The sequence below is a fragment of the Equus quagga genome, chromosome 17 (genome assembly GCF_021613505.1).
Source record: "Equus quagga isolate Etosha38 chromosome 17, UCLA_HA_Equagga_1.0, whole genome shotgun sequence".
NCBI classification, from domain to species: Eukaryota; Metazoa; Chordata; class Mammalia; order Perissodactyla; family Equidae; genus Equus; species Equus quagga.
The window spans coordinates 49617772-49634653 of NC_060283.1; the positions used below are offsets into that span (position 1 = coordinate 49617772).

Sequence of the window (16882 nt, forward strand, 5' to 3'; positions counted from 1 at the left end):
GTAATTGGCTGGTTAAAACTCATCTGCATTAATGAATATCCAGGACTCCCTGTGTTGCTAGAATCATCTTTTACACATGTGAAAAAATGGGTGAGCTCTATTTCTAAAATATCCTCTGACTTTCCTTTGTAACTTTGCTCTCTGGCAATGATCTCCTGACTTTTGACTTATCTGGAAAGAAGCTGAGTAAAAAGACATTATTTTTGTTCCCAGAACTCTTCTGGCATGGAGAATTTCTTTTTTAATTAACTGTTCTGGAGCCATTGTTCAAAATCATCCATGAAAAGAGGTAGAGAATCCTAGGGTATCACAGGGGTCATTTCCTCACGTATTCGTGACATCAGAGCAATTCTGTGATACATCAGCAGTACTGTGAAAGACAGCACGTCTCTGTCCTGTGAAGTTTTGAACCTGAACGGTGCAACCCTTTCCTGGCCTCATGGTCCCTGGGGATTTGGAGGTGTCTAGTTATAGACCCCAAGGCAGACTGCATCGTCTGACTTTGTGGCACAGGCAAGGGCAAACTCCAGGGTAAGCAAATTCTGAGAGGATTCATAATGACCCTAATTCATATCACAGAAACTTCAATACTCTAGTCATTTGTCAACAGTGTGTGCGTGTGTGTGCATATGTGGTGTAAGCATCCACATGCTGCAAAGAAAAAAACCAATATCCCAATTCCTCCGGGGGAAAGCTTTTAAGCATGGCCATGATAACCAGTGGAATTGCAAGTGTGTACATGTCAACACTGAGCTTGACTACCGTCAAACTAGGAAATACATATCGAGAAATTTTAAGTGAAATGATTACTTCTTACAATGAATCCATGTGCTAGTTCAACCTACAGTTTTCCACTGTCCCACTGATAGAGACATATAGTTTTTCCTTTTAAAACTATACAAAGATGATCCATGTAGCATTCTTTACCTCCTCAACCTGCTATTTCCTAGTAAAAAAGATGTTTTTCCTGGGGCTGGCCCAGTGGTATAGTGATTAAGTTCGTGTGCTCCGCTTCAGCTGTGCGGGCTTTGTGGGTTTGGATCCTGGGCATGGACCCACACACCTGCTTGTCAAGCCATGCCATGGCAGTGTCCCACATACAAAACAGAGGAATATTGGCACAGATGTTAGCTCAGGCACAATCCTCCTCAGGCAAAAGGGAAAGATTGGCAACAGATGTTAGCTCAATGCCAATCTTCCTCACACACACAAATTTTTTTTCCAAATAAACATTGTCCACTAAGCAGAGTTGATTTTTATTGTGCCACACGCCTAGAAGGTGATGTTTCTAAAGTATGACATCTTAATAAGAACAATGCCTTGTATGTGAGCCCCTCGCTTGCATCCACAGACTACTTTCCTATTTATTACCTCATTTTTATTTTGATTCACACAACTGCATGAAGCAGGTACTGCTGTCTCCTTCATTTCACATACAATGAGAATTGGAAAACATATGGGACGTGCCCAGGGCCTCAGAGCTGATTAGTGCAAAGCTGATGTTCCATCTCAGTCTCTCTGACTTGGAGCCTGACACTCTTTCCGCTCTCCACCACTCTTCTTCTGAGTAAATATTATAATGAAACTGTACTTCTGGCAACAAGGGTGATAAGTGGGAGACCTCAGGCTTTAAATCACCTCGAAGGGCTCTCTCGTCTGCATTCCTTATCACTAGCTCTCAAAAAAGCCACATATCCAAAAAATGAGCCAGCACACAACAGAACAGGACCCTGAACCATCTGAAAGATGATGATAGAGCTGCGGAGGTGGAGTGAGGAGAAGCCACACACCTCCGAGCCTCTTGAGTCCTCCCAGCTGTGACTCACATTTCCAAGGCCACACCACAAGCCTTAGGGCAGATCCTGAAACTTCTGCAGAGAATGCAGCTAATCTTCCCAAAGCCTAGTCATAAATCTATAGAAGTCAGAGACCCGGGGATAAAACAAAGATTTTGATCACTAAATTTTCAAGTGATCATGGCTGACTAGCTCCCCACATTCCTCGAGAGGTTGGGGAGACATATTTTCCACTGCTCTTTACCCAGTATCTCAAAGGTAATAGCCAAGATGTCTTGGTAATAATTAGCATTCATTCATATATCTCGCAAAATATGGGACACAGAAACAAGAGACACGAGCAAGAAAGCTAAGAAGCAGCTGTTGACAGCTGCATATGGAAAGAAGGAGATAAAAAGGAATTGAGGGAAAGAAAAGTCAAGTCCTAAAAGATTGAGGGCATGACAGAAGAATATGAGGGTGTCGGCTGAGGTGACAAGTTACTTGTGCCTAAGGTTGAGGTGTAAATGCCACTTCCTGCCCCCTCCTCCTCGCTGTTTGCTCCACAGCTGCCTAGGATTCCCTGCAGGCAGGGTACACCCCAGAGTTTCCCTATTTTCCCTGAAGTCCTGGCTCTCCTATGAATCTGGGACTTCGTGGTACCTCACAGGCAAATAAAGCAGTGATTGGAGCTTGATGTCGGTATATGTTAGTCTGAACCTGTTTGGTTGCAAGTGACAGAAAAGTGACTGAAAGCCAGCTGACATGTAATGGGCACACATGACACAGGAGTCCAGAGGAGGACCTGGCTGCAAGGAGCCAAGGAACATGAGCACTTAAACATTTCCGTTAGCTCATTCTCTCGCTCTCTCTCTGTCCCCTTCTCTCTCTCTCTCCCACCCCATCGCTGCTTCTCATCATGTGTTGTCCTCATTCTCCTTTACTGCACATTTCCTCCATGAGTGAGGGCGGGCCCGGAGAGTGCTGGGAAAGGCACAGTTAGACAACCCCAGGCTTACACCATCTCAACCAGCAACCTGAGAGAGGAAAGAGTGTGTCCACATATAAAATTCCATGGAAACATTCTCGTTGACTCGGTTAGAGTCTCAAACCCACATCTGGGCCAATCACCATACCAAGGGGATGGGATACTATGATTAATCAGGGCTAGGTCACATGACCACCTCTCGTGCTGTGGTTACTGTAGCTGTCTACCCAACCAGAATCAAGTAAAATGATGTAATGGCAACTCCCTCCCCATTAAAGGAGGGAGTAATGATATCGGAATTAGAGTTGACTAAAGGAATTCAGAGAAAAACAACAAGCATCCTCTACAAAGCACAGTCAAAACATGGGTCATCCTGATTTCCAATTCAGTCTTGGCAATGGAAAAATCAAGGAGCAAAAAACTCATGTGGCTTGAGCCTGCACTGCATTCTATATGATCCATTTTTTTCACTGTCCATTAAAGAAAATCCAAGATATTGCCCAATTAGCTTCTGCTGAAAACTAAGAGTTGCCAAATTTTGATAAATCTACGTAAATCAGATTATTCTCTAGTCTACAACTCTAAGTAAATGTCATTCGTGGTTGCATAGCAAAAGCTAAACTCTGAATCTACCATTTAAGATGCATCTTTTGTTTAGAAAACATAGCTGAGCCCTTATAATCATTATCACTCCCCGGTGCATTACAAACAAACCAAGCCGGAGGCAAAGCTGGGTTTTGGGGGACAGAGAGGGCGGCAGAGAGCAGTTGCTTCCTTCCATCACATTCTTCATAAGTTGCCTTTTGAAACAACTTTAAAGGTCATAAATTAGTTGTAAGACCATAATGAAAATAAATTAAAGTCAAAGAATTAAAGGAAGAGCCTAAGACACAGAAAGAAAGTATGGCATCAACTTTATGTCTGGTTCTCTGGGGAACCGACAGCTCAGGCGTCCTGTCTCAGGCCTGGCCCCAGACTTCACCCCCTGCCTTTATAAGATGCTGTTTATTCCTCTGAACCAAGCCTATGTTGGTGCCGGAAAAGGGAAATGGAGCATTAAGACCATTATCTGGATATTGGAGGGAGAACACACGCAGGAAAGAAAAATCTAGGAAAAGTTCTACTCATTTGAATTAATTGAGATGAGCATTTATTTTTTGTTTAAATTGACCCTGTAATTGTTTCTGCTTTTTTCTCCATGAGGTATGCGGAGACCTAACCTCGAGGGCTAGTCCAATGACAGCAGAAAGAACTCAGCGTGGCTGAGACACCCTGTATCATTCATCCATGCAGGTCATACAATTGATTCTCTCGCAGAGGCCGACCATATGGGTTGATTTAGCAGCTTTTCACCGGCTGCCTAGAGACATGGCTTGAGTCATCCTATATAAATTACTTAACTCTCCACCACAAAAAGGAAAAAAAGTGTTTTCTTGCACAGCAGTAGCAATTAATGTTCAACATGTTTATGGAGTTTAATGATATACAGCCCAGCACCCATCTCTCTATGCAATACCATTATCTTGAGAGAGAGACTTAGGTGGTGTCATCAGCACACAAGACACAGATGATTGATTCATCAATAACTGAGCCTGGCCTTATTACAGCAAACAAATTAGACACTATGGAATATATTGCCATATAGACAGGACTTCCTTCTCTTCAAATATATGTCATAATTGATAGTGGTGACCTTTTGGCAACACTGAAAAACAGCTTGCAATTAACAGACTCCCTCTTCTTTCGGTGCCTGCCTACAGAAGTGGTTGTTCCAGGCTTGGCCCAGCCTAGCGGAGGCAAGCAAGGTCTAGATAACATCTTCTCAGGAAAGCGTTTGCCAGGAAGGTCAACCACTTCTTCCTCCTTGTCAGTTACATTCCAGAGTCATGCAAAAAGGAAAGTGGTGAGTCACTAACAAATATTTATAGAGCCACTTTTGTGTGCCAGGCACTGTTCCAGGCACTGGGGATAGAGCAGAGCACAAGACAGGAGGACCCCCACCCCCACCCCAGAGGGTGGAGAATCCCAACAGGCATGTAAGCAAATAAATAAGTACCTTTTAAGTTCTGGTATACGGCATGCTGATGATAAAATAGAGCACTCTTGAATCTGTGTATTTTTAAATGGCAAATAGGGACTTTAACAACAGGAGCTATTTCATGTACTCAGCAGCCATGGCATTAAATAATCACCAAGGTAAGCAAGATTTCTCTTTCTTTTATACTTTCTCTTCCCCGAATTTTAAAAATAAAACAGCAGTTCTGAAGAGGGATGGGTACTGTTCACAATTCAATAATTTTAAAAGATTCAATTCTTTTAAAATAATGATTGTGGAGTTCCACAATAGCCCAGATTAACCAAAAAAAAAAGTAGATTGCCTAATGCTAAAAAAAAAAGGGATTATTCTATATTTTTTAAAAACTAGTCGTTATGTGAAAAAAAATAGTGCCAGGACACATCAAAATCACAGAAATAACATGCTATATCTGTGTAGGTTGAGCCATTCATGGAACATAAGGTCTGCACGACATTTTCTTCTCCTGGAAATTTTTCTTCTTGGTAGGATGACATAGATCATGGTTATAAAGACAAGTTGAAGTTCATATTTAAGGCAATTGTCCATAAAAAAGAATCCTGTAAGCACATAAACAGTCAACGCAAAAGTCCTTCTCACATGAATTCTCCAGAATCCTCCTTCAATTTTTCACACTAGTTTTAGACATCGCCTTGCCCCATTTATACATGATGTAAGAATATTCTAACCACACCTTGTGGCCCTCAGTCCCTTCGTGGCAGCAAACTGGGACAGTGGGTTGGTTATGAAATGGGTGTCTGTCATAGGGAATTTATCTGCACTGCCTTCCTCTCCTCTTTCTCCCATAACGATGCCACTCTGTCTCCTGTGAATCTCAATGTCCTTCTGGAGTCATGGAAAGGAGAAGAGGTATGCACTGGCAGTGACTTGTAACCCCAAGCACATTTGTGACATTCATGGGGGTGTGATCTGCAAGTCATCATCATCTTCTATGTATGTCGCAGCCAAGAAACTGTCATGAACAACTGCACGAAGTAAATACTGATTGAAGGAAGAAATGATTACACACACGGTACTTTGGGTAGTTTTTCTTTCTACCGCATACTTCTTTCCAGAGGGAAGTGGTCTCCCAGGCCTGTTCTCCTTCAGATCCCTTCGTCACTCTTCTCCTGCTTAGCTCTGTGTCACGGGCAGGTTGCCCTGCACGGGTGGCACCACTAGGCTGACTTCCAGCTGGATGCAGCCAATGAGAGCAAATGGCAGGAGAATGCAGGGCAGATGGCAGGGAGAAACCACGGCATTGCTCTCCCCGTCTCTGCTTTGGGCATCATCATTGATAGTCGAGGTTTCAGCTCTCTTCAATTCTCTCTCCTCTTTGGGTCCAGTGTCTACCTGGAGGCCCTAACCCTGTAGTCCTGGCACCTCCACCTCCTCCCCAGGGTGGTAGCAACTTCCTCCTGTTGCTGTTCTCTGCTGCGCCTCATTGTCCCCTGTTCAGCTTCTCAGCTCTTCCATCTTCTGTGCAATGAATTCCCTGTATTAAAATTCCTCTATGTTCCATAATCAGAGTACCTTCTGCTTTTTTCGGTTGTATACTAATGGAGACAGAGAGTGTGCAAGGAGAATTCAGTTGAGTTCACAGGGCGCACCTACCATTTGCCAAGCATTGTGCTATACGCCAGGGAGACTATGATGCATGAGCTATTGTATCTGACTCTGAGGAGGTCTGAGTCTAGTGAACAGATCATTTCAAGATTACGTGGCCAGCATTACAACAGAGCTGAGGCTCTGGGGCTCTGGAAACACTGAGACTAGCTCCTTAGCTGGATCTGAGGCTCAGGGAAGGCCTCCTAGAGGAGATGATGGTAGAGCTAAACCTTGAGGGATGAGGGTTAGCCAGGTGAAAAGATGCTGGAAGGGCCTTTCAGACAGAGGGAATAGCATGAGTAACTGTACCAACGCATTAAATTGAAGGCCCTGTGGTTCTGGGGTTGGTGTCAGGGTGGGGAAAGACGGGGCAGGTACAGACTGGAAGCAGGTGGTGTCTAGACCTCGGGTCTGAGGTCAGAGGATAGGAAAGGCAGTCAGAGACACAAGGCAGGCAAGGGGCTTGAATTCTCTTCACTGCACAATTAAGAGTAATTGATAATTTTTAAATCAGTGGCACAGCATGGTCACATCTACCATTTATAATTTAGATGGATCACTTGGGCCCCACTGTAGTAAATGGTAGCTCTAAAAGAGGCAAGATAGGGGAAAGAAACAAAAAGCATTATTTGAGCCAGAGTGTGCTAATAATTCAATTCAACCTACCAGCATGGAATCCCTGGGTACCAGCCACAGTGCTGGGAGCAAAAGGGGCGTGAAATTGTGTGGGACATACACAATCCCTCACTTTTATGTGGTCCTTCAAAGTTTACCCAGTACTTTTAAACATGTCTCATGATTCGCATAAAAATCTGATGTGTTAGGTATTAGAATCTCTGCTTTTCAGATGAGGAAACTGAGTCTTAGAAGGTGATAGAATATGTCCAAGGTCACACAATGAGTAAAAATTGAACCCAGCAGTCTCCTGACTACTGAACTTAATAAGATAATTTTCTGCTTCCCATTATGTGACAGGAAGAATTGATGTCCCAGAAAGTAGAATTTTCAGTAACTACAGAAACAACGTAGGGACTCCCATATACACACACATTGGACTACTTCCAAATCAATGCATACCCTATACCAGGCATGGGCTTGTTGTTTTCTTTTGTTTTAACTACTCCTCTCAAGGCAGATTCTAGTTCCTTAGGGAGTTGAGAATAATCGTAGATCATTGACTCAACTTTTTTGGATTGGGACTGGCAGAAGATAGTAAGTTGCAGCAGTAGAGTTTTAATCAAGATTTGAATTAATCTTTCTATCCTTCCCCAACATAACAGGAGTGGGAAGATACAGGATATTATCCTAAAGAAAGTAATCATGCCAGTATTTGATGAAGAATATACATGGAGTCTAGAGGATGGCAGAAAATAATTACTTCTTCTATCGAGACACCTTTCAGTCCCTGAAGCAGAGGGCTGTTGGTCAAGATCATGGAAACTGGCACTCTGGTCTTCACACTGGAAGGAGATGAATGGATTCTTCCCCACTAGTAGTAACTCCGCCCTTCACAGGAGGAGGCTTAGGTCTTCCTAGTTTTCCACATCATTAAACCTCCTTCTTATTAATACTGATCCCCTCTCACGACAAAACACTAATAAAGAATTGTGATGCTAACTCCCCACTCCCAGTACGGGGGAAAGGACAAAGCAACAATGAGACCAAGGGGAGACAGAAAACCCAATATGGCCACAATTATAATTCCCTTTGGAAAACTTGTCTGTGAACTCACTGTTTCCCTTTCCTAGGATAACCACTCCCAAGCCAGGAACAAAGACCTTGGCACACTCAGCACCTCCTGAGGTTAGAGCCAGTGATTTACAGACTTATTTCCACCCCTAACGACTCCCATCAGTAACAGAGATTCATTCCAGCAGCCACGATTCTGCCCTCATTTGAGGATCGCTTTCTGACTTTTATGCACATGCATTCAGACTCCACACCTTTGTCATAAATAAACTCTCATCATCACAGGGGAAGTAGAAGCTGGGACAGCTCTGGAACAGTATCTCTTGCCTCTGGATCACATTTGCCATGAGGATATTTGTGCAAATAAGACTCCAATCAACTCTAAGCTTTGTAAGTACGAGAGTCTATGACTGCATCCCCACCATCTAGTACCTTCCCTGGCACATAACAGGCTCTGAATAAATGATAATAACTAACATTTATTGAGCATAATCCAGGTGAAAGGCATTGTTCTAAGCATTTTACACACACATAAACTCATTTCAGCCTCAAAGCAACCCTATGAATTAGGTAGTACTGTCCGCTTTGTAGGGTGTGCAATCTACAGCACAGAACAGTTATGTAATTTGCCTTATGACGTACAGCAAAGAACTTAGTAAGCAAAGAACTTAGTATTTAAATTCAGGCAGTCTGGACAAAGAGCTAGTCATAACCAGTCGGCAACACTGCCTTTCACTGATTAAGCGACTGGGCGTCCTGGTTTATAAAGGAGGATTGTACTTTTCTTCCTCCCTTCTAGCTACCCTCATTGTCAGTCAAATACTGCATTCTGTCCTGGTGACAGCCCATCTTCGATGGACTGTTGCTCTCATACTTGGCCAATGGTCCTCTACCTTGAGACTAAAAGGACTTCAGTAGGCCAAGCAGATTTGCTTTCTCTTACACGAACCCACAATTTGTTCTGTCTGCAGGTCCCCTGACTATGCACAGTGCCCATAAGTTTTCTGATATAAAACAAGAATGCTGGATGGTAATTCATCATTTTAGCAAAGCCAGCACCTTCTTTCAGGGTGGCCACGCATTTCACAAGTCTCTTGGTAATAATGTTCGGGCTGGATTCTGATGAAAAAAATCCCTTTGGATATGAAATTTCCTTCTCTTCAAATATCTGTTCTTAGTTCTCATCAGGAAAACCCGGGGAGGAGGGAGATAAATGTTCTCAGCTTGAGCTGAATTTACACTGAATGTTTCATATCTCAGTAGCACCGTGGTCTTTAAATGCACGTGTGTCTTTTGTAATGGTTACCCAGGTGATTTTAGTTTATCCAGAACATTCACCTTCTGATCTGGTTTTAAAAGGGATGATACCACTAAAAAGCTGCTTTAAAGTTGAAAGCAGACCCTCGACACTCAGAGGAAATGCTTATGAGGAAGAAAGCTGATTTTGACCTACATAGGAACATTTTGGGCTAAAGTGATGATAACTTTTCAAGAGCCCTGCAAATAGCCAACTTTTCTAGAATTGAACAGAAAATTCAGAGACATCATTCTTACTGAATCCTGGACACTTTCTTTTGTTTTCTAGCAAAGTATATACTACATACAACCATATAACCATAGTTTGATCTGATAAATTCCCCATGCCATGAACCAGCCAGCTAAAGCCAAAATAACCCAGTTGGATATTTTCATAGACCACTGAGCTATGGAATAACAGATGAATAGAGCAGGACAGGACCACATGAGGAAAGCCATACCTGATCCACCTCTAAGATTTCTCTTTCCCCCACTATCGTGATCCACTCTACCAGCACATCTTAACCACCAAAGTATAAAGGTCCCAAATCCATTCACTTTTCTCCATCTTCATAACTGCCTTTTAATCCAAGCCATTATCACCTCTCTCTTGAACTATTGTAGAAACTTCTATCTTACAGTCTTTCTGGTTCTATTCTTTTTCTTTTTAACAGCTTTGTTGAGATGCAATTCACATTCCATAAAATTCACCCATTTACGGTGTATAATTTAGTATATTTAGAGAGTTCCGCAACCATGACCACAATCTAATTTTATAACATTTTTATCACTTCCAAAAGAACCCCTGTACTCATTAGAAGTCACTCCCCACTTCACTCTAACCCTCCCAGTCCAAGGTAAGCACTAATCTACTTTCTGTCTTTGACTACCTATGGAATCATACAGCACAAGATCTTTTGTGACTGGATTCTTTACCGCAGCTTAGTGTTTTCTTGGTTCATCCAAATTGTAGCATGCACCTGTACTTGGTATTGTCCAATGGCGTTCTATTGTATGGATGTGCCACATTTTGTTTATTCACAAGTTGACAGACATTTAGGTTGTTTCCACTTTGGGGCTATTATGAATAATGTTGCTATGAACATCTGTGTACAAGGTGTTGTGTAGACATATGTTTCCCTTTATCTCGGGTAGATATCTAGAAGTGGAATTGCTAAATCATATGGCAACTCTATCTTTACCATTTTGAGGAACTGCCAGGCTATTTTTCCAATGTGGCCACACCATTTTACATTACCAATCAACAATGTATGAGGTTCCAACTTCTCTGCATTTTCACTGACACTTATTCTCTGTTGTTTTGATCATAACCATCCTAAGGTGAAATAGTATCTGATTGTGATTTTGACTCGCATTTTCCTTATGGCTAGTGATATTGACCATCTTCTCATGTGCTTATTGGTCATTTATAGTCCTTCTTTGGAGAAGGATCTATTCAGTTCCTTTGCCCATTTTTTCATTGGGTTGTCTTTTTGATACTGAGTTTTAAGCGATCTTTCTATATTTTGGATACTCATCTTTATTAGATATATGATTTGCAAATGTTTTCTTTCATTCCATGGGTTGCTTTTTCACTTTCTTAATGGCATCATTTGCAGCATAAAAGTTTTTAATTGTGATGAAGTCTAACTTATCTATTTTTTCTTTTGTCACTTGTGCGTTTTCAGTGTCATATCTAAGAAATCATTGCCTAACCCTAAACCATGAATATTTATTCCTATGCTTTCTTCTAAGAGTTTCACAGTTTTAGCTCTTATAATAAGCTCTCTGATCCATTGTGAGCTAATTTTTAGGTATGGTATGAGGAAGGGGTCCAAGTTCACTTTTTTGCATATGGATATGCAATAGTCCCAGCATCATTTGTTAAAATGGACTTTCTTCCCCCTTGAATTATTTTGACACCGTTGTTGAAACTCTGTTAACAACAAATATGAGGGTTTACTTCTAGACTCCAAATCCTATTCGTTAATCTCTATGTCTATCCTTGTTCCTGACCCCACTGTCTTAATTATTGCAGCTTTGTAGCGTGTTTTGAAGTTAGGAGGAGTGAGTTTCCCACTGTGTCCTTCTATTTTCTGCTTCTATCCTTGCTGCACCACAGTAATTGTTATATACACCACCAGATCTTGTTATTTAATATGTTAATAAAGCACACATATTTTTATATGACAATTTTAAAATATGTTTTGATAACTGTGTTCTAATATCATTGTTATCTTTTGTAATTCCACTTATGCCTAGAATTCTGTGGGATTTTTTTGCACGTACAAACACCTTTCCTCGAATCCACTTTGTACTCTGCAGCCATCATCATATCACTTCTCTGCTGAAACCCTCCAATTGCTTCCAGCCACGCAGAGTAAGATCCATTCCTGCCGTGCCCTCTCCAGCTTCACCAGCCCCATCCTCCTCTGCTTTTCCCATATCCTCCATGGCTAACCCGAGTTCTTAAAAATCCCCAGGCCCTTTCCCACCCACGGCTTTTGCTCCAGCTGTTCCCTGAGGCTGGAATCTCCTTTCTCCTGATCGCTGAAGGGTGGATCTGCTTATCAGGCAGATCTCAGCTCCAGTGCAGACTTCTTCATCTTGTTTGTGACATCGGTCCCTTTGTCAGTCTAGTAAAGTCTACGGACATCTTCTCAGAGTAAGGTTTTTAAATATATAAAACTATATATATATATATAGTTATATAAAAATATATTTAAAAATGTAAAATATATAAAAAATATAAATATATAAAATTACAAAGAAAACTGACATCAAGTTGCAGTTATTAAAATATTAAAGAAACAGTTGACAGAACACATCAGCTTCTTTATTCTTGTATTAAGTAATAAGATCTAGTTGTTGGTCTCATAACTATGTTGAAGTAGTAAGGAGAATAAAAGACGTTAAAGATACCACAAACACCGTAATGTGATGTGAAAATATCTGTGATTTCCATTAGTGACAAGTCACAGGCATTGCTAATACTATTGTGGTTTGTTGCTTATCATCATAATTGAATTAAACGCTATCTTCCAATTAGAGATTAGAGAAAGTGAAGATTTTTTTTTTTAACTGTCAAGTTGAAAGTCACTCTGCATTCCTTCCCAGCTTAAAACGCCAGTAAGTATCAGGTGGAGCTGGGAATCTGCCTTTTTCACAAGCTCCCCAAGCGCTTCCACCTGTTGTAGCACTGCGGTCAACACCGGGAGAAAGAGTGACTTACGGAGTGACATATAAGCAGTATCGGAAGTTTTTTCCCTCTTGCTAAGTTTCCCCCCATCCCGTCAAGGGGCCTAGGATGCTATCACAGACTGGGGTTGAGGGACCTTTCAAGAGAGCCACATTAAAAGCAGCTCTTGCTGGATATCTTCTGCGAAAACCTGCGAGGAGGAGCCATAGAAAGTCAGTGGGAGGCATCGACCATCCATCCAGAAATCCCACAGACCTCAGAGACACCGTGGCCCTGTTTACAGAGGAGGTGCCGTCCTTGTAAACCAGTAAACACACATGCTCCAGGCATAAGAGAATGCCAGGGTCACATTAAAGAGTTGGGACACTGAAGAAAATAAACACATTGGCTCCAAACGATAGAAAGGAAGCTGCAAAATCTAAAATTAATGTGTGGTTTAATTAAAAGTCTACAAATGTAAAATGTAGTAAATTAGTCAACTGTCACTCAAAATGAATTAATTAAATGGAATGTAAAATGATGCCACCAAAAGAGAACGTGCCCCGGGACCACAACATCTTGAAATGCCTCTCAAAACTCAAAAACGCAAAGATCTGGGAAGCCACACCCTTGCTCTCACCCCAATCTCAGTGGACTCTGCCTCCCCCATCCCTTGGGACACTGGCCAGTCTCCTCTAATCTCGCTAAAATGCCAATTGGAGCCTAGCCAGAGGTCACAACCTCAAATGCCGATAGGGAGCTGGAGGACCAGTGGATTCCTGCGGTAATTCAGGCACAGGGTATGGGGCCTATGCATTTTTAAAGGCTCTATGATAATGTCTGAGAACTGGAATATGTAAAAAATGTGTTCCAAACTATGAAAACAGAAAAACTGAAATTTTTTTAAATCAAAAAATCTTTGCCAAATCCTTTACGGCCAAAGAAAAAAATCTGTATTTACTGTGGCATATAGGTTAAACATGTTTGATAGGATGTGAAATGGGACCTCTAAAAGTAAGAGAGCTTATGAAATTCTTAAAATCCTTAGATCCAGGCAGTAAATGAAATGAATGGAGACAGATATAGAACGATGATAAGCAGCCGATGCCTGGACCCCACGTTGGATATGGAGATGTGGCAAGCACGTGCCCTTTCTGAGACGGGAACTCACTGCCTAGCTCTAACTAGTTGTTGTCTCTTGGAAAAGGAAGTTCAGCATTGCCAGAGAGTCCAATTTCTAGGATAAGGCAGGAATCCTGATTCTTATGCAAAATCTCCAATTTCCAGATACTGACAACTGACTCAAGGTTTTAATAAACACTCTCTAGGCCACAAGCAAAACTGGCCACACTCGGTTTGGAAACGTGGGTTCAGAATGCTAATTCATATCCAAGACAGAAAACAATAGAAATTTCCCTTCCAGGTAGCTGAGGTCTGTAAGTTGTCCAACATAGGCTGCGTTGGGGTGGGGGACAGACAGGAATAAGCAGGAGAAGGCACTGTCAATGACTTGAACCTGTATTTATAGGTCCAGAATAAGGTTCAGTGTGAATACTATAAAGCTATTTGAAGAATAATTAGTTGGATAATGAGTCTGCAGGAGAGAAGCAGCTGTTTTGCTCCTGGGCTCGGGGTCACTGTCTCTGCTGTGTGAAGAGTCAGCAGTAATTAGAAGAACCCGGGTGCCAAACTAAATTAAAATTTTTCAAACCGTTACTCACTGTATGATATAATTTTGTTTCATGTTCCCAGGATGAGGAAACTCAAATTAAGTCTCTATTCATTACAAAAATAGGCTAACTAATTTAAGGCTATGAACTATCTGTTTGTCGATGGTATTGAATGGATCCCATCTACTGTAACAGATCACTGCACTAAAATAAATGGCAGTTGATTACATGCCAATGGTTTCTTTAACAGCGCTCAATTGCACTGAACTCGGAAAACGTAATGCGTCTCCGTGGACCCTCCTGCCTGCCATTTTTCTGAAAATAAAATATTGATGTAATTGGATTTCCCACCCACATTGATCCTCAAATGCACAGATGGGATCAGTTTAAGCAAAAATTGGGAAATTAAGAAGTTGTGATAATCATGGAATAAAGTTATTTCAGGATACTTGGAGTATGTATAATTAAGCTGCCGTGAAATCCATGGAAACCTTTGGATGGTATTTTCATAAGTCTTAGAGATTGTTTTAGAACTCCAGGTAAAGGCTGAGAAGGAAAAAAAAAAAATCAACAAATGAATACTTACGAGCAAAGAGAAGAAACCTTCAGAAAGATTTCATGGACCTGATCCCGGTAGTACCAGACCAACTGGTTGGTTCAGTCAGTTTGATGAAGAAAATGCTACAAAACCTGTTGTTCAGCATCTTTTAGAAAAAAACAAAAGAGTTTATTAATTGAATCTTTCCCTTTTCACCTTGGTATTCTGCTATTGTGTAAGCATACCTTTAATCACACCCTTCACGCGGCCAATTCCACTGACGTGACGATGTAAGCAAGACCACAGGGTTGAGCTTTTAATAAGATGGGCTTACTCTAATGAAAGTGTTCTTGGTCTTTTCTTTTAGATTTTCCCTGTTTTCTTTAGTCATCAACCTCTGGACTAATCTTGTTAATAGAATGATTTTGCCTGGTTTTTTTTTTAAATGTCTTCTCTGATCCAATCCAACTTGAGCAATTGAAATGCTTTCTTTCATCATCATTCAAAAGGTATCATTAGCAGCAGCAACAATATAAAGGCTCAGATCCTTGCTGAATTTTCCCATCATTCCTCAAACAAGATAAACAACTCCCAGGACGATTGAAGTTCTCAGCATCTGAGCAATTAAATATTTTTTTGTCTTGAACGTAGACCACACCCTCCCAGGAAGGGGATTGGTCAAATGATGCCACCTAAAGGTTATTTAGAGATCTGCCAGTTTTCTGCCGTTAAAGAATACAAAAATGGCTTCCCTCTGTCATCCTCAGATGCCTTGTGTGAACAGATCTTCATGCTGGAGTTGTCTTTGCTAAAGTGATGTGAACAGTGGCTTGTAAATTAGATCAGATTTTAAGTACATTGGAGATCCTGATAGTTTAAAGAACTTTGTTGTGAATCTTTTTGTAAAGTGAGTAATACTTTAATTTATCTTTGCTGTGAATTTGGGTTAGGTTTCCTTTAAGTACAATGTATGTTACAAAGTGCGTTTTCACCCTCCCCCCAACGGGTGAAATGTGGTCAAGGAAAGAAGGCCCATAGTCAGGAGACCTGCGTCTTCACCTGGGTCTTCAACTAGTTCTTTTTCTGATCCGCCAGGTAACCTTGGGAAAATTCTGGACCTCTCTGGATCTCAGTTTTCTTATTCATAAAGGGAGGATAATGATCATTTCTAATTTCCAGAATCTTCAAGGAATTAAATAAGACTCTTTCTAAATGTGAGGGTGTTTCATAGGCTATTACAGACTATTAGTGCTGTACAACATGGCTGCTGTTAATAACAGTTGTGGTCAGGGTGGGAAAGAGGATAACATGGGGTGATCATCAAAGCCACTATAGGGGAACTGACATTGCCAACTTGATCCTTCAAACCCCATTGGGAATGACATTCTTGGTTTGAAGAGATCTATGCAGGTCACTCTCCTGGCACCTACTATTCTCTTAAATATCTTATCAGAAACCAGTTCAGCTGGTTTTTCCCTCTGAAAATTCAATGAGTCTCTGGATACGCACATAGATGCAGACCTCCAGCATATTATTAAATTAGCACACGAAAGACTCCCTTGTGTTTCCTGGGGCAAAGGAAGGAAAATCTAGCTTTATGTTTATAACATTTTAGTAGTTATAACACTTCTTTTTCTCTGGGGATTCCTACGCACATTTTCTCTAGTAAAGAGGTAATTGGTAAATTTTTAGATTTTATTTTTCCCTCTTGATCTATGGAGAAAGTGGGGTGGGCAGGTAGGCATTCAAATGGCAACAAGGGTAGATGAAGGAGTTTATACAAATTAGAACACCAAGAGTCTAATATTAGTATTAATGGGCAAGCCAAATTTATTCCTTCAATTGTATTCTAAAAAAAAATGTACCCACACCTTATAAACGTCTGAATCAAGGCTGTGTAAGGGCATTTTTTCTGATGCTACTTAATGGGAGAAGAATGACTAGTAAATGAGGTCTAAAATTAGTTTCTTATACAGGCCTCCCCAAGAAGTGGTAAAACCAAGCACATGGGAGGTCTCCACCGTGCTCTCTGCTCCACATCCCTGAGACATCCTGTACTCAGGGAG

At 41.2% G+C, this 16882-nt stretch overlaps 1 long non-coding RNA gene across 1 annotated transcript in view; it reads right to left on the reverse strand.

Moving 5' to 3' along the window:
* LOC124228506 (uncharacterized) overlaps positions 1 to 14960 on the reverse strand; it is a 42679-nt gene extending 27719 nt beyond the window's left edge. The window contains exon 1 of the long non-coding RNA XR_006885731.1: positions 14865 to 14960. This is a non-coding gene — a long non-coding RNA (uncharacterized LOC124228506). The remainder of the gene's footprint in view (positions 1 to 14864) is intronic.
* Positions 14961 to 16882: the final 1922 nt, after the last annotated feature.